Genomic DNA, 27,711 nt, shown 5'->3' on the forward strand with positions numbered 1-27,711 from the left:
CTTCCCCCTCTGCCTGTGTCTCTGCCTCTCTCTCTGTGTCTCTCATGAATAAATAAAATCTTAAAAAAAATAGATAAATAAGTAGTGTTTAGAAAAAATGCATTAACTACATGTATATATGCATATATGATATATGTATAAATTAATGCATGAGCTATGCAGGCAACCAAGGAGACTTAAAGCTTCCCAAGACTCCCAGAAAGAGTATTTCACATGGTAGACATTATGAGTGTGATATGAGAATCAGAAAATCAATGAATCTCAGGTTTGGAAGGACCCTTGTATTCATTATCTACTGCTGTATAACAAATTACTCCAAAACTTAGCAGCCTAACCCAACAAACCTTTATTATCTCACACAGTTCCCGTGGCTTAGGAATCTGGTCATGACTTAGCTGACTGGTTCTGGCTCAGAGTGTCTGTCGAGGTTGCAGTCAAGCTGTCTGGCAGAGGCTGCAGTCATCTGAAGGCTTCTGTGGCACTGGAGGATCTGCCTCAAGATGGCTCGTTCATATGGCTGTTGGCAGGGAGCCTCACTACCTTACCACACGATGATTCACAGGGCTGCCTGACTGTCCTCACAACACAACAGCTGGTGTCTCCTGGAGGGAATGATCAAAAACACAAAGAGAGAGATTGAGAGGCAGAAGCCAGACTGTCTTCTATGATTTAGCCCAGGAAAGGACATACCATCACTTTTGTCATATTCTTTGGTCACACGGGCCAATCCTGATGTGGTGGACTGTAGGAGGCAGCTACCCAGGGCACGAGGCAGGGATCATGAGGGGCCCTCAATGACCTATCCCCATGGCATCGTTGGGAAACTAAAATTTTGCTATACATTGAGGTATATTGAGATTGTTAGTCAAAATAACCTAAGCCTTTGAAGGAAATAGGTATTTGAACCCTATTTTGTATTGTGATGATCAGGAACAGCTTCTCTGAAAACTTACTATGTTACTGGTCATGAGTATAAGTGACTTTTTAAAATGTCAATTGGCTTCACTTCTTGGAACATTACAGAAATTTTTTCCCCACTCTCTTCAGAGAAGATCAAGCAGGACAAAGTAGAGTTTGGGGAGGGGGCAGGATTTGTTTACAAATCTTAGCATTTTGATTGCATGGTTGTCAATATTTCTATAGGCAAAACAAAACAAACACTCTTTAGTGACTGTTTTCAGACTGGCTAGATGTCTAACTGATTAAAAAAAATACACCTCCCCCCTCAATTCTGTAATACTCTCCACAGATTCCGACATATGCAAAAGGCAGCTCATGAAACCAATGCGGAAGCTATATTGTTAAAAAAAACAACAAGCAGAATGGAAGGTCTGTCTGACTTGGGATTTTCTTTTCAAATGAACTAATTTATTTAGATGAAAAAACCTTGTAAATATCATCAAAATTAAACTCACTTTAATACATTTAATGAATTGCCTTTGATAATAAGATTAAAATTACGTGAAATGAGAAATGTCTTGAAATTTGAGACATAGAACTATAGAAACATGGGGCAGTGCATCACTTCCTCAGAGCTACTCCTCATCAGAAAGGGGATGGGAGTTGGTCAGTATTTGCCATTACCCGTGGACTCTTCAAGACCAGGAATTCTCTTGCATTCATTTCAAATCCCAAATGCCCAGTAGAATGCTAGGTACAGAGAGAAGGTCATGAAATATTTGCTGCATGAAGAAGGAAGGGAAAAAGCAATAAATGTGTGAGGGAAATGAAACAACTACAAAGGCCATTCTCATCCTATTTCCCAGTTTTTCCTTTGTCCTGTAAGTGCCCAACTTCCCCTGACTTCAAAGAGAGTCCCCAGGAAGAGAGCTGAACTCAGTCTTGGCATCAGTAGATCACCAACGGCTCCTGACTTGTCATTTTACCACATCCAATTAATCCCCTCTTCTGATATTTTAAATTCTAGCCCTTAATACTAAAGGAAAATGAATCTGCCCCAGTTCTTGTTTGTGGCATCTGTTTTCAACACCATCCCATAGATTTCTCTGCATTTACTCTCTCCCCGGGTGTAAGAATGGAACACGGATTCTGGAGAGGATGGATTCTATCTCCTGCCTTTCTGTCCAGCTGGAAAGCTACTTACTAGTTCTTTGTCTTCTTTTATAACAGATTTTCTCCCAGGAACCTGCGCTGTTGCTGTTAAACTTCCCAGCAAGTTCAAAGGCACTCTCATCCCCACCAGATCTGCCGGTTAACTTACAGCTGCTACACGGTATACTGCCTTTGATAATTTAGGCCTTCCCAGAGTCAGGTTGTTCTCTAGCTCAGGATAAAATAAGGTTTTATCAAGCTGTCAAATCCCTGGATTTTGGCATAGCTTCCAAAAGGGTGTTGGAATATTCCCAAAGGATGAATCCTCTGGAACTAAGGAATCACTGAGGGGAGAGGAATGCAGGCAGGTCTGACAGGATCTGCAGCTTTCTCCTGATTTATTGCACCCTGCTTGATAGGGACTAAAGGCTCCTTCTGGTGAGTTCCATAAAGATGAGACACTCTCTGTGGATCGAGGATTTCACCACATGCGGTTGGGTCATGCTTATCAAAACTCAGGTGTGCTCATCACTGAATCAGTAACCTCATTATCCACTTGGTTTCAAACTGTTTATCCCAGCACGTACATACTGTACCCCTCCAATATTTTTTTTCTTTTAGGGCTGAGATTCTATCAGCTGCCATTACAGCTTTTGATAAGCTATTCAAAGTTTAAAGTACTTTAAAAAAAAAAAAAATCCCAGGGGACTACATCTCCAAGTACAGGGTGGTCCAGGATAAATCAGATCTACAAAAAAGATAAGGGCTACGCTGGTCTTTTTGTTGTTGTTGGAAAAGTAATTGTCCCAAATTACAAAAAATACAAAAAATAAAAAAAAGGAAAAGAAAGAAGAATACAAGAAATAATTCCAGGATAGTCTTTGGTGTGTTTCCTTTTAGTCTTATTTATTTATTTTTTTTTAGTCTTCTTTAAAAAACATAAAATTTTGATTTTTTTTTTCTGCTTGATCTATTACCACAAGATCTTATTTTTTAAGATTTTATTTGCTTGAGAGAAAGAGAATGCATGAGTGGAGAGGAAAGGCTGAGAGAAAAGGAGAAGCAGACTCTCCTGCAGAACAGGGAGCCCAATGCAGGGCTCGATCCCAGGACCGCTGGGATCACAACCTGAGCTGAAGGCAGATGCTTAACCTACTGAGCCACCCAGGTGCCCCTGTGATCACAAGATTTTACACCATTTTGTTACAGAGTTTACTTCATAACTATGGCTTTTAGAGGTAGCTTTGACAGGGCCAGGTTTTAGTGAACAAAATTAGGCTGGGAATTTAAAAAAAAAAAAAAAAGGAAAATTGAGGCCATCACATATTTTTCATTATATTATTTTCCATTACCATAGTTCATTGAATTATTTCTTATATGTATTTCAGAGTATTGCTGTTCTAAGCAGTACTCAATTATACATCAGATATGTTTAAGGGAAATCCTGAACTTGTTTTAAAGTTTATTTGCTCCACCAGGCAGCAATGATACTTTTCTTTTTTCCTTAAAAATTAAAGAACCCAGTCACATCAAAGAAAATGAACTTCCAGAATTGAGTTTCATGGGAACTCAGTTAGTCTGAATGTGTTTCCCAAGGTATAATCATGCTTTGCCAGTCCCAATACAGGGTGGGAAGATCTTAGGAGAATCTAATGAATGGACACAATGCAGAGAGCCTATCCCAGGTCCTCACCCTTCAAAATTCAAATGCAGCATTCCACTTGGTCCTTTTTAAAGTTTAATAAGAAGAATAAGGTAATATGTTGGAAGATATTGGAAACTGAGCAAAGATGAAAGGAGCAGTGTCTTATGTTTGTGTTTCTTTCACATTTGATATCTTCCCATATTAGAGAGAGAAAGAAAATATGCAAGAATACGAAGGGCAATGTTTTTAATAAAACCTTGGCTGCTTTTCTGTAAGAATTAATGCAAACAATTTTATCTCTTTGGGGGTCATTTTCAAAGCAAGAGGAAGAAGTAAATTGTCAGGCTCCCATAAGGTACTTGGAAAATACATTCTTTTTGTGCTTTAGCTCAGCTAGGGGAAAAAAAACCCAACCGAGCAAGAAGGCAAGATTTCACTCAGATTTGCTTCATGTTGAAGGAAGGAAGGAAGGAATGGAAGGAGGGAGGGGGGCAGGGGGAGAAAAACCCTCTCCAACTCCATGCCCTGTATCCTAGCATTTGCAGTACACTTGTAAAAGAGACTTTAAGATTTGTGCTTTAACTATACAAATTTGAATGATGGTCTTGTTTTGTTTTTTAATGAGAGGCAAAAATTATTATATTTCTATTTTCCTGACATGAAATGAGAACCTAAGTGAGCACAGAGACCCTGCTGTCAAGCTGGCTCCCACCTGAGCTCCCAGGGAAAGAAATCCTTTGCAAAGGACTGTATTTTATGGTCCTATCCTCAACAGTTCAGCTGTGATTCATTCAAAGATGCATTTCTGCCTCCCATGTTCAAATAACCAGCAAAATGTCTTGCCCCTCAGAGGAGCACCTTTGGAAAAACAAGAGAACGAATGTACTCAAGCCACGTTCTATCCTAGAACAGCTACGAGGCGAGCTGCCACAGAAACAGAAATAGGGCACATCTGACAGGTTCTGGGTTTTCTTTTGAAAACAGGATATAGACCAGGCTTTCTGAAAGGGCCCCTGATTTCGCAAAATTTTCTCTGCCCCTGGTTGATTGAGTGAAAAAGAGCCAACTCCTAGCTTGGATTGGAAATCATGTGAAACTTATTTACACCATTTTTTTTATTTTCTCTCTTTAACTCCCCATCAGACGTTGAGCAGAGGTTGTGTCTGAGTCTGGAGCTGGTTTACATTCATACTGGAAGTCAAACTCAATATGGGGTAAGAATCCAGGTCAACTGAAGTAAACTCTTTGTGAACAAAATAACCACTGTATGTCCTCCCTCAAAGCCTACCAGCGCCTGAGTAGTTCCCATAAATCCAGGCTGCACTGAAAGGGTTTGCTCCGAGCCTTCCACCAGTAGCTTGCATCCACATGCATCAGATTCAGCTGTCTCTTAAATCTGCAAAATGTTATCTGTCTCACTGTGCACAAACTACTGTCCCAAACTGTATTCAATCCAGATGGGCGGCTTCGCCACTTCCTGACTTCCCTGCTATTACAAGAATGAATATTTTGAAACCAGGCAACTAGGAGACGGAGAGCCCAACTGAATGAGAGGCATATAATATTTGGGGAAAGCTTTCTAGGGGGTCTCCCAGAAGATGAGGATATTATGGCCCCCCCTTGACCACGGGATGGCTGAATTTTTCAACCTCCCAGCATGTGCATCAGATCACCTTTGCAAGAGGACATACCCTGGACATTTCCATACACAGGGTCATATACAATTCTCAGTGAACCAGTTTGATCTCTGTGTCTTTCCCTCTCACTCTCAAAAGCAAATTAGTGTATTAATTTGATAGCACAGAAATAAGCCATATCACAGGAATAAGCCATATCACAGGAATAAGCCATATCACAGGAATTAACTCTAATTTTTAAAAAATAAAATAAAATTTAAAATAAAATAAATTTTAAAATAAAATAAAATTTGCAGGGGCACCTGGATGGCTCAGTGTTTGAGAGTCTGCCTTTGGCTCAGGTCGTGATCCTGGGGTCCTGGGATCAAGTCCCACATCAGGCTCCCTGTAGGGAGCCTGCTTCTCCCTCTGCCTGTGTCTCTGCTTCTCTCTCTGTGTGTGTCTCATGAATAAATAAATAAAATCTCTTAAACTAATTCGCAAACACTGGTAACAACAATTAACTGTGACAGCTGATCAGACACGTTGGCATTTCAGTCCTAATCTACGCAGGCAACTACCATCCCCATAAACCTCAGCACTCCTCAATCGTATGGTGGCCATTGGTTTAGGTACCTACACAACCATAGGGGCTAGGACCAGGTCTTGGCCATCACTTTATATGAACCAATATCCAGGCTATAGCAAGGATTCAATAACAGGTATGAGAGGCAAGTGAAAGGTACATTTATGCCTTGGACACCTCTAGAAGGATCTACCAGAAAATTGGTGTGAGGGGTGGTCCTTAAACAGAAAATCTGGAAGACAGGGATGTGAAACTTGCTTTGTATTTATTAAACTTTTTTGCCCTGTGTTTTATATTTATGCGAGTAGAAGAGACACTTATTGAATGAATAAACAAGCAGATGAATGAATAAGGTACATCCAGGAGCACAAGGTTGACGCCCGAATATTTTTGGCTGTACCAACTTAACAGCAGTGTTTTCCTGACCCTGAGTTTCGAATCCTTTTAGTGACTCATGTTAAGTTGTGTGCCAGGTCAAGAGAGTGCTGACACTCCAACTGACTCAGTGTGTCCAGACATTTTTAGCCTCGGAAGAGACAAAGAACTGTCACAAAGGCTAGACTTTATTGGTTCAGTTTTGGCACATTCAGCAGAAATGGAAATGCTCCCTTGCTTTTCTCGATATTATCTGTTGCATCTTGCCTGTAAAAAGCAACGCTGATTACTTCTCTGAGATGAAGCTCTAAGCTAGGCTGAAGGAAAAACTGGAATTCTTCAGAAACAAAACAAATATTTGTCTCATGGCCATAGCTTCGTGTCTCCTCTTAGCCCCAGAGAGGCATATTAATACAGTGAATCTAAGAGCACTGGCTTCGGGGCCAGGCAGCACTTTCCTAACTGTTGCAGGCCTCACAATCCCCAGTTGTATATAAATTGGGAGCAATGGTTTCTATCTCACAAGGCTGCCATTAGGCCTAAATTAGCTAATATATTTAAAATCCCCGGAACATGGGCTCAAAAAGTGGTAGTTATTTGTATCCTAAAATAGTCTCATGGCCCCTTTCATCCTTCAGATTGGCTGGGAACCAACACAAGTCTTTGCTTGGAGACAAGCTTTGAGGATTACCTCCGATACACAACTACACTCTGAGTTTACGCATGTTTTGCTCCCTCCTATAATGAATACATTCTGGGTGTGATGTTTTTGGCATGTCACGTCCTTTGCCTACAGTGTAAAGATTAGCAATAAGCCTGCTACTTCCAAAATTCACCATGTCATCTGTCTGCTTATCCTAATCCCCCATCAGTCATCTTCGCTAGCGTCACTTTCTAGCCAACCCAGGTCAAGATTATATAGTTTGAGAGCTGCCCCAGTGCTGTTGGAAATTTGTCAGCCCTGTCATTTAAAGGGTGTTAGAAAGACATTGGTGCCATCATCAAACTTTGTAGCAGTCTGTCATGCCAAAAGAATTTTTATGAGTTGGGGGTTTTTGGGGCAGGTGGGTGTTGGTTTTGGAGTTGGGGGATGAGGCTGCAGAGGTCAGACTCTCTGAAACCATAATCTCCAAATTCCTGAAGGTTTGGCAAGTTTGCCCAGAGGTGTAAGAGCCCTGCTAGCTCGTCTGGCCACGGCTGTTGTCTGACCATCCCATGACCGGCTGGGCCCGCCAGGGGCCCTGCCTTTCCCAGCATGGAAGTGTGCAGCTCTCCCCACACCCCCTGCCCCAACAATGCCAAGAGCCAGAAACAAGGGCCGGGAGTGTTAGCAGGCCCCGCTTGAGTGGCAGCTTAGAGGGCCTTCATTGTGCCTGGTGCTCCGAGAGCAGATTGTTATTCTGCAGGCATGAATCAGAGCCTGGGCAGAAGGCGCCACACTCCTGCCCCAGCAATGCCTTGCTGCTGCTGGGAAGGAGAGGGGGCTGCTGTCGGACAGAACTTTTGTGGGCCACGTTCCAAGAATTGTCCCTAGAGGGCTCATCAATAAGGGGGAAACATTTGTTTTCCGAATTTAGAACACCCTTAAATTCCATTAGTCTATTATTTCCCCCCATCTTCCCTACCACCCCTGCTGCAAAATAGCATCATTTCATTAACCCCACTCAAGTATGATTATTTTCTCACTACTTCCATTTATCATTTCTTTATGCAATGGATGCATAAAGTTTTATCAAATAAAGAGCTAAGTTGGAAACAATTCTCTCCATTGTCTGTTCAACTGTCATTCAGATAGTGCTCCCTGCTAGGTTAGCTGCTACAGATTTAGCCCAGTTGCTGGATGAATGAAGACAGTCTGTTTTCACAGACCTTTTCTAGACTAGATGCTTGTGAGGCATCAGTCCGTGCAATGACTCCCTCTTTGCTCCAGGTATGGAAGATGCAGCTCTCTGCGCTTTCTCATTGGCATGAACTCATAAATGACCACTGCTAAAAAGTCTCCTATTTCTCCACCAAAAGAGATGTGCTTGAACCAGGGTCGCACGATTCTGGTGGTGGGATGCTTTGTAGCAATCAGAGACTGTCTGTATCTGGGCAAGTTGAATGATGGGAAGTGGTGACCAAGATATGCAAAGACCATTTGGGGGAAATTTTTGTAAAGGATCCAACATGCACATACCATCTCCTCTACTTCACCCTTTCTCCTCCCCCTCACCCTGACCCTCCAAAAGTGGAATTCATCAGCTTTGAAGGCATGAGAAACGTCAAGTGTGGGATTGTCTAGGGTGGAGTCTCCAATGTTTTCAACCCTCCTCCTCCTCTCGCGCTCACCCCCTCCCCCATTCTTAGCCTGGAGTGTCAAAGACACCAAAGATATTGAAACTCTTCCCCTACTGACTCAGCCTCACCACCGTGGGTGGGGATGGCAGGGAAGTGTGCATGAATTTCTCTAAGTCATTTTTCTGGTTCAAGCAAAAGGCAAAGGAAATGAAGGAATCTGATGCACAGAGCACAGACTATGAATCTCCTCTAAGACGTGTGCCCACAAGTAGGCTATCATTATTTGAGTGCGAGTATAATTAAAAATCTTTCAGCACTCCAGTCATACTTCCTGTCACAAGGACAGGATGACACACTGATCTAGGTTTAACGCTGCTGGCAATGAAGATAGAGAGGGCATCATGTGGACATACTCCCTCGTGCACGTATGTATGCATTGGCAAAAATGATCATCCCTCAACCATTCTTGAAAAATAGTACATTTTATCCATATTGTTTTTATAAGAAGCAGAATTCAGGTATATAGTAACCTTTCACTCATGTCACAATAAACATTTTTGGAATACATAAAAGAGGATATGCATTGTCAAATGAATGGACAGATGGATGGATGGTTTCTAGAACTCCCTAAATCCACCCATATACACATTTTACTTACTTTTTTTTTTAATCTTTATTTTTTTTAAGTAAGCTCTACATCCATCATGGGGCTTGAACTCACGACCCCAAGATCAAAACTTGCATACTCTACCAACTGAGCCAGCCAGGTGCTCCCCTAAATCTACTCTTAAGCTCACGTACTTCACTTTTATCTTAACTCATGTACTTTATTGGCCCAATATTAGAGTAACACTGAAAATCTGCCTCAGTCAAAGGGAGTGTAATCACAAGTTGGTAGTAGATTTTTCTTTTCCCCCCCTATGCTGTATAAGGAAGATTAACATGAAGATTGGGGAAAAGAAATGGTTTGCTTCATGTAGCTTTTGCTTGGGAAATCTGATGTCTGTTTCTGATGGTCTTCTCTCCAAAATAAGTTGGATAGATGTGTATTCTTTTGAGAGAACTCATGCACCAGAGCTGTAATGCCTGAGCTTGAAAAAGGAAGCTTATATCACAGGTAAGAAGTTGATGGAAGAACGTTGGTTAGATACACCACACAGCTCTAAAGGCACTTCCTTCCTCTACCAGATGGAATCCAAATCTAGACCAACGTGCTTTTTGTTCAGAATGTCGTCTCTTCAAAATATCAAAATAAGACCTCAAAACTAGTTTTAAAAACAAGTGAACTAATCAAAGGTAGGATTTGTTTATCTGCTTCCAAAGGAAGGCATAATAACGATTCCTTCCTCAGAAAGAAAAAGACCATTTACTTACCTCTTCTACGTTACCTATTCGTTATGCCCAAATGTGTTATTCTGGAAGCAATGACTCCTACGGTTCTGTAATGTTCACTGAGGATTCGGTATTTTATGAGTTGGGAATAGCATGCTAAAAGCATGGTCCCCACCTTGAAGGAATTCACCTAATCAGGAAGAAAAAATATTGTTTGCTGGCTAGATGCGTGATTAATTATAATGATTCACAGTTTCTATTCTGAGCTCTGCCATTCTACCCTGGGTAGCCCTGGGCAAATTGTTTAAATTTCCCCATGCCTCGGTTTTCTCATCTGTAAAATAGAACTAAGACTACCAGTCTTCCTCGGCTGTTCAATGAGAATTAATTAACGTTTGAGATCCTCAGATGAAAGACTCTCTGAATGTGTATAGGGCTATTACACAAATAATAAAACTGCTTTTATGCACAGCTGGGCATGATTCACGTGAGAAGAGACAAATTCTTGTAAGCTCTATATCCTGTCAAGGCCAGAATGTATATCTGCCCCTTGATGGTGTAAACCTTAGACTATGTCCAACAGAAATATAACTTTACCCACATATGTGATTTTAAGTTTTCTAGTTGCCAAATTAAAAAATAAATAAATAAATAAAAATAAACAGGTAAAATAGTTTTAATAATATATTTGATTTAGCTCAATATACCTCAAAATGTTATTTCAACCTGTCATAAATATAAGCAAGTATTAATGAGCATTTTATGTTCTTTTTTTTTGAAGACTAAGGAATTGAAATCTGGTATATGTTTTATACTCAAAGAATATCCTGAGTTTGACTAGCCAAGTGTCCAGTGTTCCTTAGCCACCTGTGGCTGGTGGCCCTTGTATGAGAGTTCAAGTCTAGAAGTTCTCAAAGCTCCAGGTTGTAAGTGTCATCCATTGGTCCATGTGCCTCTGGTTTCTCTTAGGTGGACAGGTCAGCACAAATATGCTCCACTCTTCTCCTCTGTACTGTTGGGCTTTAGAGAGGATGCTTCTAGAAAGTCCCTGCTTCTAGTAGCTCTTAAGAGATTAGCAAGATGGTAATGGAAGACGCTCTAAAGAAAAAAATAAATCTTTCCACTTCTCTCATCCTCACAGAGGAGTGTCTTGACACATTTGGGGCAAGTTCCCTGTATTTCTTACCGTGATTGCCAGCACACACTTGGCATCCCCCAGAGAATACAAAGACTCACAGCATCACCCCTGAGACTTCACTTAAGAGCACTCAGTCAACTTTAAATGATTCCCAGTGATGTTGATGAGAGTTTGAAATAAAATAAACAAAAATATGTTTTGTTTTGTTTCATCTCGTTGGAGGGAAACTGTCACTGTTGGATTGGTTGGTTGGTTGGTTGGTTGATTGTTCTTTAAACAGAAGAGCATCAAACTATTAAGGGCCTGAACTATTGTTGATTTTAACCCTTAAATTCATTTGCTTTAGAAAAATCCTAACTCAAAAACTAAATGATTTTTCAAATCAATTTGAAATAGATAAGCCACCATGTCATCTTACATAATGGTTTGCACAGTACCAAATGCTCATGAAAAATATGCCTCATGTGGACACATTGGCCATTTCACTCTCCCCACTGATCTTTGGGAAACCCTTTTTTCCTGGCAATCTTGGTAATCTCCCCGATGCATATTGAGACCATCCTGCTTCCACCTAAATTCCAGTCTTGATTTACCCGATGAATCTGCCTCATATCCCGCACTAAGCACATTCTCTGTGACCCTCTTCAAACAAAGTGTTGCATGGTCTTGAGTCATGCCAAGCTGACCTCAGGTCATCAAATGTTTATTAAACATCTCCTGTGGGCAAAACAGGGCCTTGCAGAGCAACGTACCATAAGTATGAAGGACCTGGGCTCCAGATGCCTCCATCTCAAAGCAGTAAGAGGAAATGTGCATTTTTAGAGTGAAAGGAGGGCCTACCTATGGGAGAAATGCAGCAAACTCTTCATACAAGAGTATTTTAGGTAGTTCAGGATGCTATAACAAAATAGATAGCATAGCTTACGCAACAAAACTATTTCTCACAGTTCTGGAAGCCAGAAGTCCCAGACCAAGATCCAGCAGTACCGGTTTCTACTGAGAGCTCTCTTCTCGGCTTGTAGACAGCTGCCTTCTTGCTGTGTGCTCACAGCTGTGTGGCCTTTCCTTGGTGTACGCAGAGTGAGACAGCAAACTCTCTGGTGTCTCTTCTTATAAGGGTGTTAATCCTATCAGGACAGTGCCCCATCCTCAAGACCTTGTCTAATCGTAATCATCTCTCCAAGACCTTTCTCTAAATACCACCACGCTTTGGGGTTAAGACTTCAATATGTGAATTTGTGGGTGGGGAGGGACATAAACATTCAGTCCTTCGCATAGGGTCTCAGACTAAAGAGACCCTACCCAGTTGGGTTGATCAGCAAATATTTAATGATGCAAGTTGCATCTGAGGTAGCTATTAAGGTGCCCTCCCTTCTGGATACTAACAGAAGTCATGCATCAAAGGCCAAATAGATGAAAAGAAGTTTGTACATGAGGGCAGCTATTTCTAATCAATATGCCTGTTATTCTGACACTCTGCTCATGTGGCCTTTATTTCCCTTTCCTGAACTCCAGCCTGCATATCTCTCTGCCTTCTGGACATCTCCACCTTTAGGACCCACGAGTATCTAAAACTCAGAATCTCCAAAACAAAATTTGTTATCTTCTATCACCCAGCTTGTCCTTACTCCGGTCTTCCCAAACTTCTTTGGCGCCAACACCTTCCACTCAGCCATTCAAGCTAGAGATCAAGAGATCTCCTTCCTCACCTCTGAATCTAATCAACTACAAGTCCTATCGAATCCACTCCTTGTCTTTCTCATCCCCTTCCCCTCCTCACAATTTCCACTGCCTATACGCCAGTTCTGAGCATTGTTATCTCTCTTTTGAACTACTGAAAGATTATTATTTTTTACTGTTACCATTACTGCTACTGCTACTACTACTTAGCAGGTATTGAGAGTGTTCCATAGGGCAGTGTCCGCCCTGAGCACTTTATAGGTATTGTTGCCTTTAATCTTCACAGCTATTATAATTTGCATTTTACAGATGAGGAAACCAGGTCAACAAAGAGGCTAAGGAACTTGCCCAAAGACACAGGTGCTAAGTGGGAGAAACAGGTGGTGATTCCCAGCAGTCTGAATCCAGAACTTGCTCTCATCATGACCCTGGAGTTATTCTGATTTCTTGGCAGGGGGCTCCCTCCTTCCGGACTACTCACTTCCAATTCTTCCTCTGTACTATTGCCATAAAAATCTGTCTAAAATGCAATCTGATGTTCTCATTTCCTGACTTCAAATTCTTCAACCTCAGCTTCCATTTCCTATAGGATAAAACTCTGTGGGACACAGGGCCACAAAACCCTCCAGATCAGAGAAAGGCGGGGCCTTTTGAATCCTTTTGCTTCCCTACCTCACTCTTTTTAATCTAGCACTTCTAAATACTGGTCTCAGAACATGTCATTCCATTTCATGCCTTCAAGATGACACATGTGCTGTTCTCTCTTCACAGAATATTTTTCTTCAGTAAGACACCACATTCCTTCCCATTCAAACGTGTGTGCATGCATCATACCCTCGCTTGAATGAAGCTTCCCCTCAAAGAAGCAAGCCAGTTAGCTAAAAAGTGATTTGCTGAAAGTGAATTCCTGAATGCTTACTTTGTCAAGTGACCAGTTTACCAAATTTATCAAAAACTTTAAACCACTTAGAAAGTTTACAACAAGGCAGCCCAGGTGGCTCAGCAGTTTAGCACTGCCTTCAGCCCGGAGAGTGATCTTGGAGTCCCGGGATTGAGTCCCACATCGGGCTCCCTGCATGGAGCCTGCTTCTCCCCCTGCCTGTGTCTCTGCCTCTCTCTCTCTCTCTCTCTCTCTCATGAATAAATAAATAAAATCGAAAGAAAGAAAGAAAGAAAGAAAGAAAGAAAGAAAGAAGGAAGGAAGGAAGGAAGAAGAGTAAGGAAGGAACGGACGACATGCAAAAACGAAAGAAAACAACCCCACCCGCCGCAAACCCGCACTCCCTCCCTCACGCCACCCTCCAGCCCCTCCTCCCGACATAAAGAAGAAAAAGAAAGAAAGAAAGAAAGAAAGGAGAAAGTTCACAACAATTCATCTTGGATGGGATGGTTTCTATAGCCTTTTTAAGATATCTGTGAGGTTACAGTTGACCAGGTTAATTAATTGATCTCAGGATCCTGACCTACAGATTTTCCCTCCTTTCTCTCTGTGATTTCTGTACCCATGTCTACACTTGACTGATTTACTTATCACCCATGTAGTAATCATTTCACATGTCTGAGATCTGTAGGATATCGTGAACTCCATAACAGGCTGGCTGTGTATTTTTAATCCTTATCCCTACACCTGGTGGAATGTGAAGTATGGTAAAGCTTCAATAAATACATTACGCTAAATCTTACCTAATAAATAAATGAGCCCTTTTACATACTACTCCCTTTCATCCATAAGGAAAATTAAAATTAAATTAAACAAACAAAACAAAATATATTTTCTAGAAAGTAGTAGTCATAGAATATATATGCTGTGAGCCTGTTCCTCACATTTTGGGGGCCCACCTAGAAAATAAATGGAGACTCGCATACAAAATATTTTGAAGTTTCAAAGGCAGTCTAACAAACTATTCAATTAAATATACTCTTTTTGTCTTGAAAAAGATAGCTTCATAACCATCTGGAAACTAGGATTAAATTTAGAATTCTCATTGGTAGTGTAGGGGTATTCAATCTTAGACCCTAGCTCTTGGTCCCTGGCCCCTGGCCTGTAGTCTACTCCTCCTTCTGCCCCAGTTCTACACTGTGAAGTAACACCCACATGCACTCACTCACTCACATTTATGTGAACATCCAGCCACCTGAGATAGCTGCCCCTCGATTCCATAGTGATGCAGCCCACTCCCTTAGGCCATAAGGCCCTGGAGGGGGCTGAGTTCTTTGGGATGAGGAATTCCCGGTACCATGTAACTGGAATCCCTTGGGCTCACAGCCATTCAACGTTATGTTGGAAATGGAAAAGTATGCATGGCATATTAAATTTTAAAAGCAGAGTTTGGAAGTTTTAAGACATATGTATGATAATCTATTTTTATGAATACGCATGCATAAAGGTACATAGAAAAAAATCTAAAAAATTATACATCGAATTTATTATGATTGTTATTATCTCCAGGTGGTGGGATCAGGTGTGATTTTTTTTTTTTACTTACCTATATTTTATATGTTTCCACTATGAACATGAATTAACTTATATTATTTTTAAATAAAATTTTAATCAAAAACATTTTTTAAAGTACTTATACTGGGATAATTTCTACATGGTTTAAGTGAAACATGATATTTCTTAAAAAACCTCAGAAATTTAGTACTTCCTATCCAGGAATAGTAGAGGATTTATAAAATATACCAGAGAACTTACTGGCTAGTGAGGAAAATGCATGAAGCTATTGAGACCCCCATATTTACAGACATGCGCTCATGAAGCTATGAATGTATACATTTATACTGAGTCATATAAAAATACTCAAAGTATACAGTGCATATGTGTTCATCCCAGTGCCTGGAATTTTGTGGACAGAGAAGTGCTCTGTTCTCCACAGAGCCTGTCACTAGCTCACTGTCTGAATGTGGGCAAACCACTGTGGGCTCAGAATGGTAGAGTCGGGATATAAAACTAGTCATTAGCAAGATGGTCACAGACTCTCACAAATGACCATCTCTCTCTATTACTAACGTGGAACGGAAGGATATTATTTGTTAATATTCCAGGTAATTTTAAGAATTGTGTGTGGGGGTGGGAACACATACATATGCAAATTGCTGATGGAGCTTGGATGCTTATATGCGTAGCATTTCAATAACCTTGAATGTTGTTGGGTTTTTTCCACTGAGAGTAACCTTCTGCCTAGAGATGGAATCAGAATAATCATCATATAAATTTTCAACAATCTCAGTGAATAATAAATTGACCCAAATATTCCCAGTGTTCAAGTTATAAATTAATTCTGAACTAAGCTTCTCTGAACTCATTTTTAAGAGTTAGTTTTAAATTAGCATTTCCTGCCATTTGTAATAAATAAGTGTTACATACAAATAAGAATATGACAACATTTCTGTTTTCGGGGGATTCTATTTAGACCATAAATATTCACTCCAGGATAACTGTCTGGGAGTGAAAAAAATTCCATTCCCAAAAGAACTGCTTATTTTCACCATATTCTGAAAAATTGATCTGTTTGAAAACAAGAATGTATTATACATTCTGAAGGTTTATGCATTCTGTTATCAACTTTGTTTCTCACAATACTAAAATAGAAATATAATTGCCTTCATAAGCTACACAAACAGCAAGTGAGAAATCAAAGAAACGTTCCATGGTGAAAGAGAATTAAAAATACTGAACACATTGCCATAACATGCCACATTCACACTCAAACTTCTTGTATTTATTCATTTTATTTACTTGTCTAGGTAGTTCTCTACTGATTTTAAGGATGCATTTCAAAAGCTGAGCATTCTGACAATAGAACACATATATCCTTAGGATCAATATTGAATTTGGTAGTTGAGTTTACCAGATAGCCTCAGAAGCCTATACCTACCCCATAGCAGAATGGGCTAGCCTTGGAAATTCACCACTGAGGACATGCATTCCCAACCATGGCTCAGAAATCATTTAACTACCCTTCCTCCATGCTTTCCTGCACTTTTGGACACAAGAAGGAGGCAACGCAGTGTCTGGGGGAATGCTCCAGGGTTAGAGATGGTCTGTCTCTGTTGTTTTTGTTTGTTTGCTTAATTAACTGTGCTTTGTTTTTCTGAGTATAAAAGGAATGTATGCCTGTTGCTATGAAAATTAATAATGCAGAAGGTAAAATTTAAGAAGTCAACGTCTCCGGTGATTCTATTCAACAGCCATACTCACTGCTAACAGTTTGGTACATAATCTTCTTATGCTTTTAGTAAGTGTTGGTAACTTGCATTTTAAAAAAGTAATCATATCATATATAGTTTCCTGCCAATAAACACATAAAAAGATGTTCGATACCATTAGCCCTTAGGGAAATGCAAACCAAAATCACAGTGAAATACCATTTCACACCCACTAGAACAGCTATCTTCAGAAAGACAGATAATAAATAACAGGTACTCGTGAGGGTGCAGAGAAGTTAGGACCCTTATACACAACTGATTGGAATGGAAAGTGGTAGCCTGGCAGTTCCTCAAAAGGTTGAGATACAGTTGCCATGTGATCTAGAAATTCCATGTCTAAATTATACCCAAGAGAAATGAAAACCTATGTCCACACAAAACTTGTACACACATGTTCATAGCAGCATTTTCATGATAGCCAAAAGGTGGGAACAGCTCAAATGTCCATCAATTGATAAATGGATGAGTAAAATGTGGTATACACCCATGTAACGGAATCTCATTTGGAAATAAGAAGAAATGAAGAATTAATGTATGCTACAACATGAATTGCTATTTTAAAATCACCCTAGGGGCACCTGGTTGGCTCAGACAAGAGAGCACGGGACTCTTTGGGGTTGTAGGTTCAAGCCCCACATTGGGCGTAGAGGTAATTTAAAAATAAAATCCTTAAAAAGAAAAAAGAATCACTCTAAGAAGCCAAATACAAAAGGCTTCATATTGTGATTACATTTATATGATACATCCAGAATAGGCAAATCCATGTAGAAAGAAAATAGAGTCTGTGATTACTAGGGCTGGGAAGAGGAGGAGGAATGATGAGAGAAAAGTTAAGTCCAGACAGTTTTCTTTCAGGGTGATGAAAACGATCTAGAAATTAGCAGCAATTTATAACTCTGTGAACCATACTAGAAACCATCCAATTGTGCACTTTATTTTTTTTAATATATTTTTAAAGATTTTATTTATTTATTCATGAGAGAGAGAGAGAGGCAGAGACACAGGCAGAGGGAGAAGCAGGCACCATGCAGGGAGCCCGATGTGGGACTCGATTCCGGGTCTCCAGGATCACACCCGGGGCTGAAGGCAGTTGCTAAACCGCTGAGCCACCCAGGCTGCCCCAATTGTGCACTTTAAAAGAATGAATTTTATGCTATGTGAATTATGTATCAAAAAAGTGTTATTAAAATATATATATACTAGCTGTGTAACCTTCAACAGGTTGTTTAACCTGAGTCTTAATTTCTTTTTTCTATAGGGTACTGTGTGGTTCTACTAATATGTATATCTGATATATATTTAATACTGATATATAATCACTATCATATATATAACCATTGATATATATGTATGTACATATACATCATCACCAATATATAATAAATATATTTATATCTTTATAATATTTTTAGATACCTTATATATATTTATATATAATACTGTACCTGGCACAGGACAAATTTTCTGATAATGATAGCTATGGTGCTAAATTCTTTATGCTACAGCAAACTTCCTGTGATTTGGGGGGGATATTAATTTTACAGCCTAATATTTTTCAAGATAGTTTGAGAGAATAACTGGAGCAGATAAACAGGATTCTTAAGTATCAATAATAATGATCTTCATCAGTTTTAGTTGTTACAGAGCAAACCTCCTTTTTAATGTCTTTTCTCAATTTAAAATAACTAGTCATTCTCCTCCATATAATTTCCTCATCTTATATCCTAGTTATTTTTTTTTATATCCTAATTATTAAGCTCCTCTTCCATTTAGCTCTCTTCTTGATGAATAAGCCCAGATTTGTAACACTTACCTGACTGGTGATTTTACATTTACCTGCTTGGTTTCATTAATTTGTGTACTAAACCATTCTAAGAAGGCAGGGCCCGTGCCTGTTTTTGTTGAACCCTGAATCAGTGCTAGCCCAGGGCCAGACACATAGTTAGAGTTCAAGAAATAGTTGTTGAATGAATGAGTGAATGAATGGATAGATAGATAGATAGATATTATATCTTCTTAGTGAATGGTCTTCCTGTAAATGGGTGGTTCTCAGTGAGGGATGGGGTGTGGAAAGAAGGCAGACTGTCATACAGGATACAGGGTGTCATATATGAATCACCTGGGGTGATTTTTTTTTTAAGTTACCTGACACCTTCTCCCCACGGTGTAACTACCAGATCTTACAGTGTGCTGTCTGGGGCAGGAAGGTCTACTTCACCCAAAACACACCCCCTACAACCAGTCACTAGTGACAAAAATTTCACCAAAGGACACAAAACCTTCCATTCATAATCAGAGATAAAGATTAGGGTTCAAATACCTTCCACCAGTGTGATACCACTGACTAGACCAAGTGTCAACAAAGCTGACCTTTAGACCTGCCTTGACTTTGGATATGGGTATGGCAGGAAGGAAGGGGGATAAATACACGGGCTGCTGATGATCCGAAGAAGGTGTTGGAGAAGTGAAGCAAAAGCAGAGACACAGATGGGATAAGATGTTGAAGGCTTCATCTTCTTCCTAAACTTGCTAGTGTCAAGCCTACCTTCCCTAGGGCCCATTTGCTTTCTGCTCTCAGGGTAAGAAGCTCATGAAGCATACTGCCCGGGTTTAAGACCTGCCTTGGCAGTCACCATCTATCACTGGTCCACCCAGTGATGTTTTCCCATATGAGCTGGGAGGAGAGCTTCTTGTCTACTGTGTGCTTCCTTCATTCTTATTTCCCAACATATGTTAATTTTTTTAACCAGAACCCTAACTGCTAATTCATGTTAACCTTTGATCCCGTCTGTTCCCAAGAGCCTTGACTGTATGCAAATCCTATTTTTAACTTTTTAAAAAATATTTAATTTATTTATTTGGGAGACAGGGCACTAGAGAGACAGAGCAAGCACCAGTTGGGGGCAGAGGGAGAGGGAGAGGGCTCTACCGGGAGCCTGACAAGGGGCTCAATCCCATGACCAGGGATCATGACCTGAGCTGAACCGACCGAGCCACCCAGACTCCCCTATTCTTAACTTTTTAAACTATATAACATACACAGTGCATAGAATATAAATGAATAGTTTAATGAATTATCATAAAGTCAATATTTATGTGACTAAAACACAGTTTATATTTACATTGCATATGTATATATTATACATATATAAAATATTACAATAATTTTATTGCATTTCAGTTAAACCACAATAGGAAGAATTTTTAAAGGAAAAACAAATAGAAATGATATATTGTAAATACCTCCAAAAGACCCTACCCATGGCCCCTGTCCAACCACAATTCCTACAACCCTCCCTAAAAGAACCATTATTCTCACTTTTATGGCATTCACTTTTCTTGCTTTTCTTTTCTCTCTCTTTTTTTTTTAAGATGTATTTATTTATTTGTGAGAAAGTGAGAGTGGGGGGCAGGAGGAGGGTTAGAGGAAGAGAGAGAATCCTAAGGAGACTCTGCATTGAATGCAGAGCCTGATGGGACTCAGCCTCAGACAGAGACCCTGAGATCACAACCTGAGCTGAAACCAAGAGTCCGATGCCTAACCAACTACATCACCCAGGCGCCCCTTTTCTTGCTTTCCTTAATGGATTTATCACCTAAGTATGCCTCTCTAAAAAAAAACAAAACTTTAATTTTGTCAGTTTTTAAACTTTCCACAAATGGAATCATACAACATATATTTCTTCATGCTGGATTTCTTCCTCTCAACATCGTTCTTAAGATTTATCCACATTATTGCTTGTAGCTGCAATATTTTATTACATACAGTATTTATATACTTTTATTTATATACAGTATTCTAGTGAATGAATGTCCCACAATTTGTTTACACATTCTCCCGTTGATGGATACTTGGGTTGTTTCCAGTTTCGGGATATTATGAGTAATAATGCTGTGAACATTTCATGTACGTGTCTCCTGACATACAAATGCACCTATTTCTGTTGTGTGTGTGTGTGTGTGTGTGTGTGTGTGTGTGTGTCTCAGAGTAGGATTCTGATAACTTACCTGGTGGTATGTGTATCTTCACCTTTATTAGATAATGTCAAACTGCTTTCTGAAATGACCACCAATTTACAATCTGACCAGCAGTGTTTGAGAATTCTTTATACCTGGTACTATCAGACTTTTAGCTTATCCGGGAAGAAGCAGGATCTCATTACCATTTTAATATGCATGCCTACTCCCCCCTCTTTGGGGTACATTTTCTTTCCTACTGTTTGCTCTTCCTTAACATTTTCCTCATGATTTAATTTCTACTTACCAGCACGAATTCATTACCTATTGCCGTGGAGCAAATTATACCAAAAATTAGTGGCTTCAAACAACAAATACATATTACCTTTCACACTCATCAGTGTAGGTCAGGAATCCAGGAGTGCCTTAGCTGGGTGGTTCAGGCTCAGGATTTCTTACGAGGATGCAGTCAAGGTATTTGCCAGGGCTGCAGTCTGAAGGCTTCCCTGGGGCCAGAGGATTCACTTCTATGGTAGCTCACTCAGACACCTTACAAGTTAATGCAGCCACCATAGAGCGCTCAAGTGTCTTCATGCATGGTGGCCAACTTCTACGTGCGGGGGATCTAAGAGAGGAGCAAAGAGGCAATCACAATGCCCTTTCCGACCTGGTCTTTGAAGTCAGTTCTGACATTCTGTTCCTTACAAGAGAGGCACTAAATGTAGACAATAAAGGAGAGGAGAATTAGGCTTTGTGTCTTGAAAAATGGAGCATCAAAGAACTTGTGTACATGTTTTAAAATGACCACACAACACAATTCAAAATCTCTTGACTGTCACCATCTGGCAAGCACCAAAGTAATCATTCTTTCAGGCATTAATGGGCATTAAAATTCTTGGGCAAAAGTTTGATTTAAAAAAACAAAACAGGGGGAATCCCTGGGTGGCTCTGTGGTTTAGCACCTGCCTTTGGCCCAGGGCGTGATCCTGGAGTCTTGGGATCGAGTCCCACGTCAGGCTCCCTGCATGGAGCCGACTTCTCCCTCTGCCTGTGTCTCTGCCTCTCTCTCTCTCTCTCTCTCTCCCTGTGTGTGTGTGTCTCTCATGAATAAATAAAATCTTTAAAAAAAGAAAACAGAAAACATGCATAGTCTCAAAGTATCTTCTTACAAGATATTTACTAATTACAAAGGGAATCATAATGACTTTACATGGAAAAACTTAGCAAACGTGACCTTGACCAAATTATCAAAATTAACATCACAATGAGACATATCAGGTGACTTCCAATATGATGCACTGAGGACACGTAACATCATTTCTGTGGTATTCTTGCCAAAAAATGCATAACTTAAATTTAATCATGGGTAAATATCAGATAAGCTAAATCCAAGTTGACGAACATTCTACAAAATAACTGGGTAGTACTCTTCAGTAGTATCAAGGTCATGAAAGACAAAGACGGGTTGAGAAGTTGTTCCAGATTAAAAGAGATTAAGGAGACTAAGGAGATATAAAAACAAAATGTGATCTTGGACCAGAAAAAAGCATATTAATCAGAAATTGGTAAAATTTGAATTAAGTATAGTAGGCTAGTTTAAAGTGCTATGTTGATGTCCTCATTTTCATAATTGTACTGTGGTTATATAAGATGTTAACATTTGAGGAATCTGGGTGAACAGTATATAGGAATTCCTTGTTCTAGTTTTGTAAACCTTTAGTAAATCAATGAAAACAAAAAATAAAAATTATTGTAAAAATATGTATCTTAATTAAAGGATCAGTAAAAAGATATGAGTGATATAGTCACATCAGAAGCTCACTAGTCTCAGGGACACCTGGGTGGCTCAGTGGTTGAGCATCTACCTTCAACTCCGGTCGTTATCTCGGGGTCCCTGGGATCGAGTCCCACATCAGGCTTCCCATGGGGAACCTGCTTCTCCCTCTGCCTATGTCTCTGCCTCTCTCTGTGTGTTTCTCAGGAATAAATAAATAAAATCTTAGAGAAAAAAAAATAAGTTCACTAGTCTCTAATAGGAGTAGCTGCTGAGAAGAACTGCAACAGTTTTCTGTATGATTTCCATTTCTTCCTGCTTCAAGTCCTAGTGACTAGGCCTTTCTGGTGATATCTGCAATAGCAGTTCATCTAAAACAGCTAGACGGTATATGGTCATGTCAATCTCCTACTTAAACCCTATCAAGGGCTTCTCATATCTTAAAAGAAATCCATCTTTCCTAGCAAGGCATCCTCACAGGAATCCTTGGCCATAGCTAAGAGAACACATTCTCAGAAGATATGCAATGGTTTCTCACTTCTGGATCTTTGCATTTGCTATTCCCTCTTCTTCACTGGGAAAGTTCTGATTTTTCTTGGAGATTAGCTTCTAAATATCTGTTTTTCTGTCTTTTTAGGGACCCTTTTCTCTCCAAATGCAGTTAATTGTTATCTCCTGCCTCTATGGCATTTTGTAAGGGATCTCCCTTGTAGGATCTGTTGTACTCTGTTGTACATAGGTGCTTGTATATCTGTTGTTGTTGCTTTTCTGGGTACTGTTAGCTTCTAGAGAGTCAAATCAAGCTCTGTTCATTCTCAGCATCGTCATAGTAACAAACCAATGGTAGACATATTATTTATTGCAATGTGAAAAAAACAAAATTAAAGCCACTTAAAGCAATAAATATGTAAGTCCAAGAGCAGTGTAGAAGGATGGATTCTGTCTCAGGTTCTCCTAAGGCCCAAATCAAGGTGTTAGGCAGGGCGGCAATCATCCAAAGACTTGACTAGGGCTGTTGGATCTGCTTCGGGGATGGCTTATTCACATAACTCTTGACAAAAGGCCTCAGTTCTTGTCCATCTGTTGACAGAAGGCCTCAGTTTCACCGCATGGGACTCTTCATAGGTCACTGACTGTCCTCATGACATGGCAGCTGGCTTCTTCCAGAACAAGTGATCCAAGAGAGAAAGGAAGGCAGAAGCCACAATTTTTTTTCAATAAACTATCTCAGAAGTTACATATCAGCACACAAAGCTACCCTGGTAAGGTGGAAGAGCACCATACAGAGCACGCATACCAGGAGGCAGGAATCATTGGGAGCCATCTTAGGGATTGAAAAACATAGTAGGCACTTATTCAATGTCTAAATGGATGAATGAATGAATGAATGAATGAACCACCTCTGGACCATATCCCAAAGCACTTACTGATTAAACAACCAAAACGAACTTACGTATCTTAAGGCAGTCTCAACTATAATAGTCTCCCAAGACACTGACCAGGACCACAAAAAGCACTTGAGAGAGGTTCCCAATGCATTATTCACCCACTCTCCGAATTGAAGGATCTTATTATCATTTTTCAGGAATATGGACTCAGATCAGGAAAGGCAGAGCGATTGACCTGAGGTCACTACAAAGGTCAGATGACCCAATAGTAGACTCCCTGTCCACTGAAGAGTTTTAGATGAGCACACCTTCTGGATGGTGTTGAGCTGTTTAGAATGCTGAGTCTTGGGATCCCTGGGTGGCTCAGTAGTTGAGAGACTCCCTTTGGCTCAGGGCGTGACCCTGGGGTCCCGGGATCGAGTCCCACACTGGGCTCCCTGCATGGAGCCTGCTTCTCCCTCTGCCTGTGTCTCTGCCTCTCTTTCTGTGTCTCTCATGAATAAATAAATAAAATCTTTAATAAAAAAAAAAAAAGAATGCTGAGTCTTCTCCTATTTTCATTAAAGAGAGATTCATATGTGCAAGGGATGGCCAGCTCACAGACATCAAAATGTTAAGATTTTCCCTTTCCTAATTTTGGTATGAGACACACTTTTCCATTACGTCCTAATCTTTGGTATAAAAGCAGAACAAATAACTGGCCATTTCTGCAAATTTTTATTGAAGATTCTCATATTACTTACTAGCTGTGTACTTCTGAGAAGGATTCACAGCCTTATACCTTCATGTTGTCTTTCTGTATGACTAGTTCCCTGTATGGACTGTCCTTCCCTTCACTTTTATATCAACCTATTCTAATTCTACTAGTTCTTCTAGTTCCAGCCAAGAATCTGCTCCTACAAGAAGTTTCCCTGATCATTCCCTCCAGGGAGTTCACTTCCTAATTGGACCAACCCTATCCTACAATTTGTTTCACTCTTAGCCTTTGAGTCTGTTCTTTAAGCATTTAGGTATATGCAGGATGTGTCATACATATTTTAATCTCTACTTCCCCAAAATAAAATATTCTTTTTTTCCATAATAAATAGTCTTTAAATGAACAAATAGATACATTGGATATCCTTTACTAGAATAACATTTAAGAAGAACTCTTTACTTTTGAAAACTTGAAGGTAAATACTTTTGCAATACTCAAACTCCTTTTCAATCTTTTGTTTGTTTTTTAGTTTCTGTTGGCTTTTTGTTGTGATTTCAGGTTTTTTAAATTATTACACCCTTGAAGGCAGGACATTGATACTGTAAAAGTAATGGGTTACACATGTGCCTTGTTGATGCCTTTCCCCTTTAACAAAATTAAGTTTGCTGATCACATTCATTTCTAAAGCCTTCTGAAAATGTGTGTCATGCTTATGGGTGGCCACATTCCACAGAACTGAATATGTGCTACGAAAGGAGAGGAGGCTTGGGGGTGGGGAGGAAACCCTTACAAGGCAAGAGAACTGAGCATGTGCGAGTTTCTGTACTAACCAAAGGAGGGCAGGGAAGTGCAGTTTTGGAAATATCAAGAAGGCAAACAGAAAAGGAATTTAAGGGAGAGAGGGGAGTCTGACCACATTCAGGAGATCACCCAGGATCCACAAATGGAGAGAGTGCATCAAAGAAGGAAGCCTCTTCATCAGAGCACTGCTGACTCTCAGGACCTTTCTGGCATCTCTTTAGCAGGTTCCATCCTTTGGGGATGCCCAGACCAAGATACTATTCCTCACACTCAGTGACTCCTGAGATCCCAGCCCTTTACCTGACATACTATTGGTCGCCCTGCATCAGAATTGCAGTGTGGGAGGGTGGAGTCCAATGGAAGACTTCTGGCTCTGCTTGCTACCTAGAGGCTGGCAGGTTACCTAATGGCCTGTAGCCTCAGTTTTCTCATCTATAAATTGGGGTTAATAATTCCTATAGTGCAGATATTTTTGTGGATCACAGGTATCACAGGATTATTATAAAGATTACATATCAGTAGATGATAAATAGTAACTATGAAAAGCAGTCTTGTCTTGCATGGTGGTTAAAAGCATGGAGTCTGGATCTGGATTGTCTGGGTTTGAATCCTTTTTTAATTACCTACTCTCTGTATAACTTACTTTCTGTGATTCACTTTCCGAATCTATCAATGGGGATAATAGTGCAGCCAGTATCTCACAGAGCTGATGAGAGGATACAATGGTTACAGTACAGTGCCTGTCACATGAAAGGTATTCAGTAGGTGGAAGTAGTAGTAGTAGCAGCCGCAGCAGCAGCAGCAGCAGCAGCAGCAGCAGCAGCAGTAGTAGTTGTTGTTGTTGTTTTGATTTAAAAAGATGTAGTGGAGGGCAAAGGTTAAGACTGTGTGCTCTAGTGCTGAACTAGCTGGCTTCCGATCCTTGTTCTACTCTTTACCAGTTGTATGATCCCAGAGTCTCCATTCTCTCATCTGTAAATTGGGGATAATAGTATCTTCTTCATAAAGATGAAATAAATTCATATGTATGAAGCTGATGCACAGTAAACAATAAATATTAGTCATTAGTCCTATAAATTCCAATCACCCATAGCTCCAGTTTTTGTGCATTTCTGTGGGTTGTGGTAAAGCTTGACATTTTGTACAATTAAATAAACTTAAAGTTTATGTATTCTGTGGTAATTAACCTGAACTACCAGTTCCCTTGGAAATAAGCCAGGTTTTTAACCATAAAAGGTTTTCAACTGGGTCCCAGCTGACCATCTTTTCAGGGTCTATGTGTATAGCAGATGGTGAGCTGCATTTTCAAAACTGTTCTCTCCAAAGAGAAGACTGTAAAGTTCTCAGAAAAATGAAATGCCCTCATTACAAGAGAGTGCCATTGTCTCTGCTCCCTCACCCCATACCTTAATGACTGGCATCGTGAAGTCCCACATAAAGGGAAGAGACCTCATCATTAGGCGTGTTGGCGAATCTACAGACTGTGATTTTCAATGACACACCAAAAGCCAGCCACTTCAACCCGCATTTTTACTTTGCTCTCCGGCTGCACTGCAGTCACAGTACAAGTCATTCGCTCAGATGCCGGAAAGGCTGACACTCCAGGAAACTTTTTTTTCATTTCTTCAGCCAATGATCTTGCAGCCCAGTGATGTCACCCAACAATTATGCAATATGACTTAACTGTTGGATAGGTGACAGGAATTCCACTGACACCAAGATCACAATGAAACTGCTTAGCTGCTAAATTAGTCATATTGTACGTTACCGATAAGTCACTTTTAAACTGATTAACTGCCAGTTCAAATAGCACTATTGTCTAGTTAGGGAAGTCGGGGCCCCATCACTCATAGTTTAAATGATTATATCCAGTGACTCTAGCATCTGAATCATGCAAATGAAGTGGTTATCGAACTTCATAACAGCACAGGCCACTTGAAAAGGGACACAGTGTGAAAAGGAAACACTTTCTATCTTCCATTTTTAAGGGAAAATTTGTACAATATTTTCTGGACTGTAGCCTCCAATTAGTCATTCCAACCGCTTGATGATTTTCCAAATCCAAATAGCATGAGAATAGGATCCTGTTTCTCAGCGAAGACAGGGATTATTTAGCATTGTTTTTTTCTTTCTTCCACAAGTTGGCCTCTGTCCTACAATTCAACTACACTGTGAAAGGGG

The 27,711-nt window shown here is 40.1% G+C and overlaps 1 long non-coding RNA gene across 1 annotated transcript; it reads right to left on the reverse strand.

Annotated features, from left to right (window-relative positions):
- Positions 1 to 17: 17 nt before the first annotated feature.
- Positions 18 to 27,711, reverse strand: LOC111091990. Its single transcript, XR_005377193.1, has 3 exons — positions 26,937 to 27,711; positions 21,256 to 21,495; positions 18 to 602 (listed from the first exon to the last, which is right to left on the reverse strand). It is a non-coding gene; the product is annotated as an uncharacterized LOC111091990 (long non-coding RNA).

This window comes from Canis lupus, chromosome 23, assembly GCF_011100685.1.
Source record: "Canis lupus familiaris isolate Mischka breed German Shepherd chromosome 23, alternate assembly UU_Cfam_GSD_1.0, whole genome shotgun sequence".
Taxonomy (NCBI): Eukaryota; Metazoa; Chordata; class Mammalia; order Carnivora; family Canidae; genus Canis; species Canis lupus.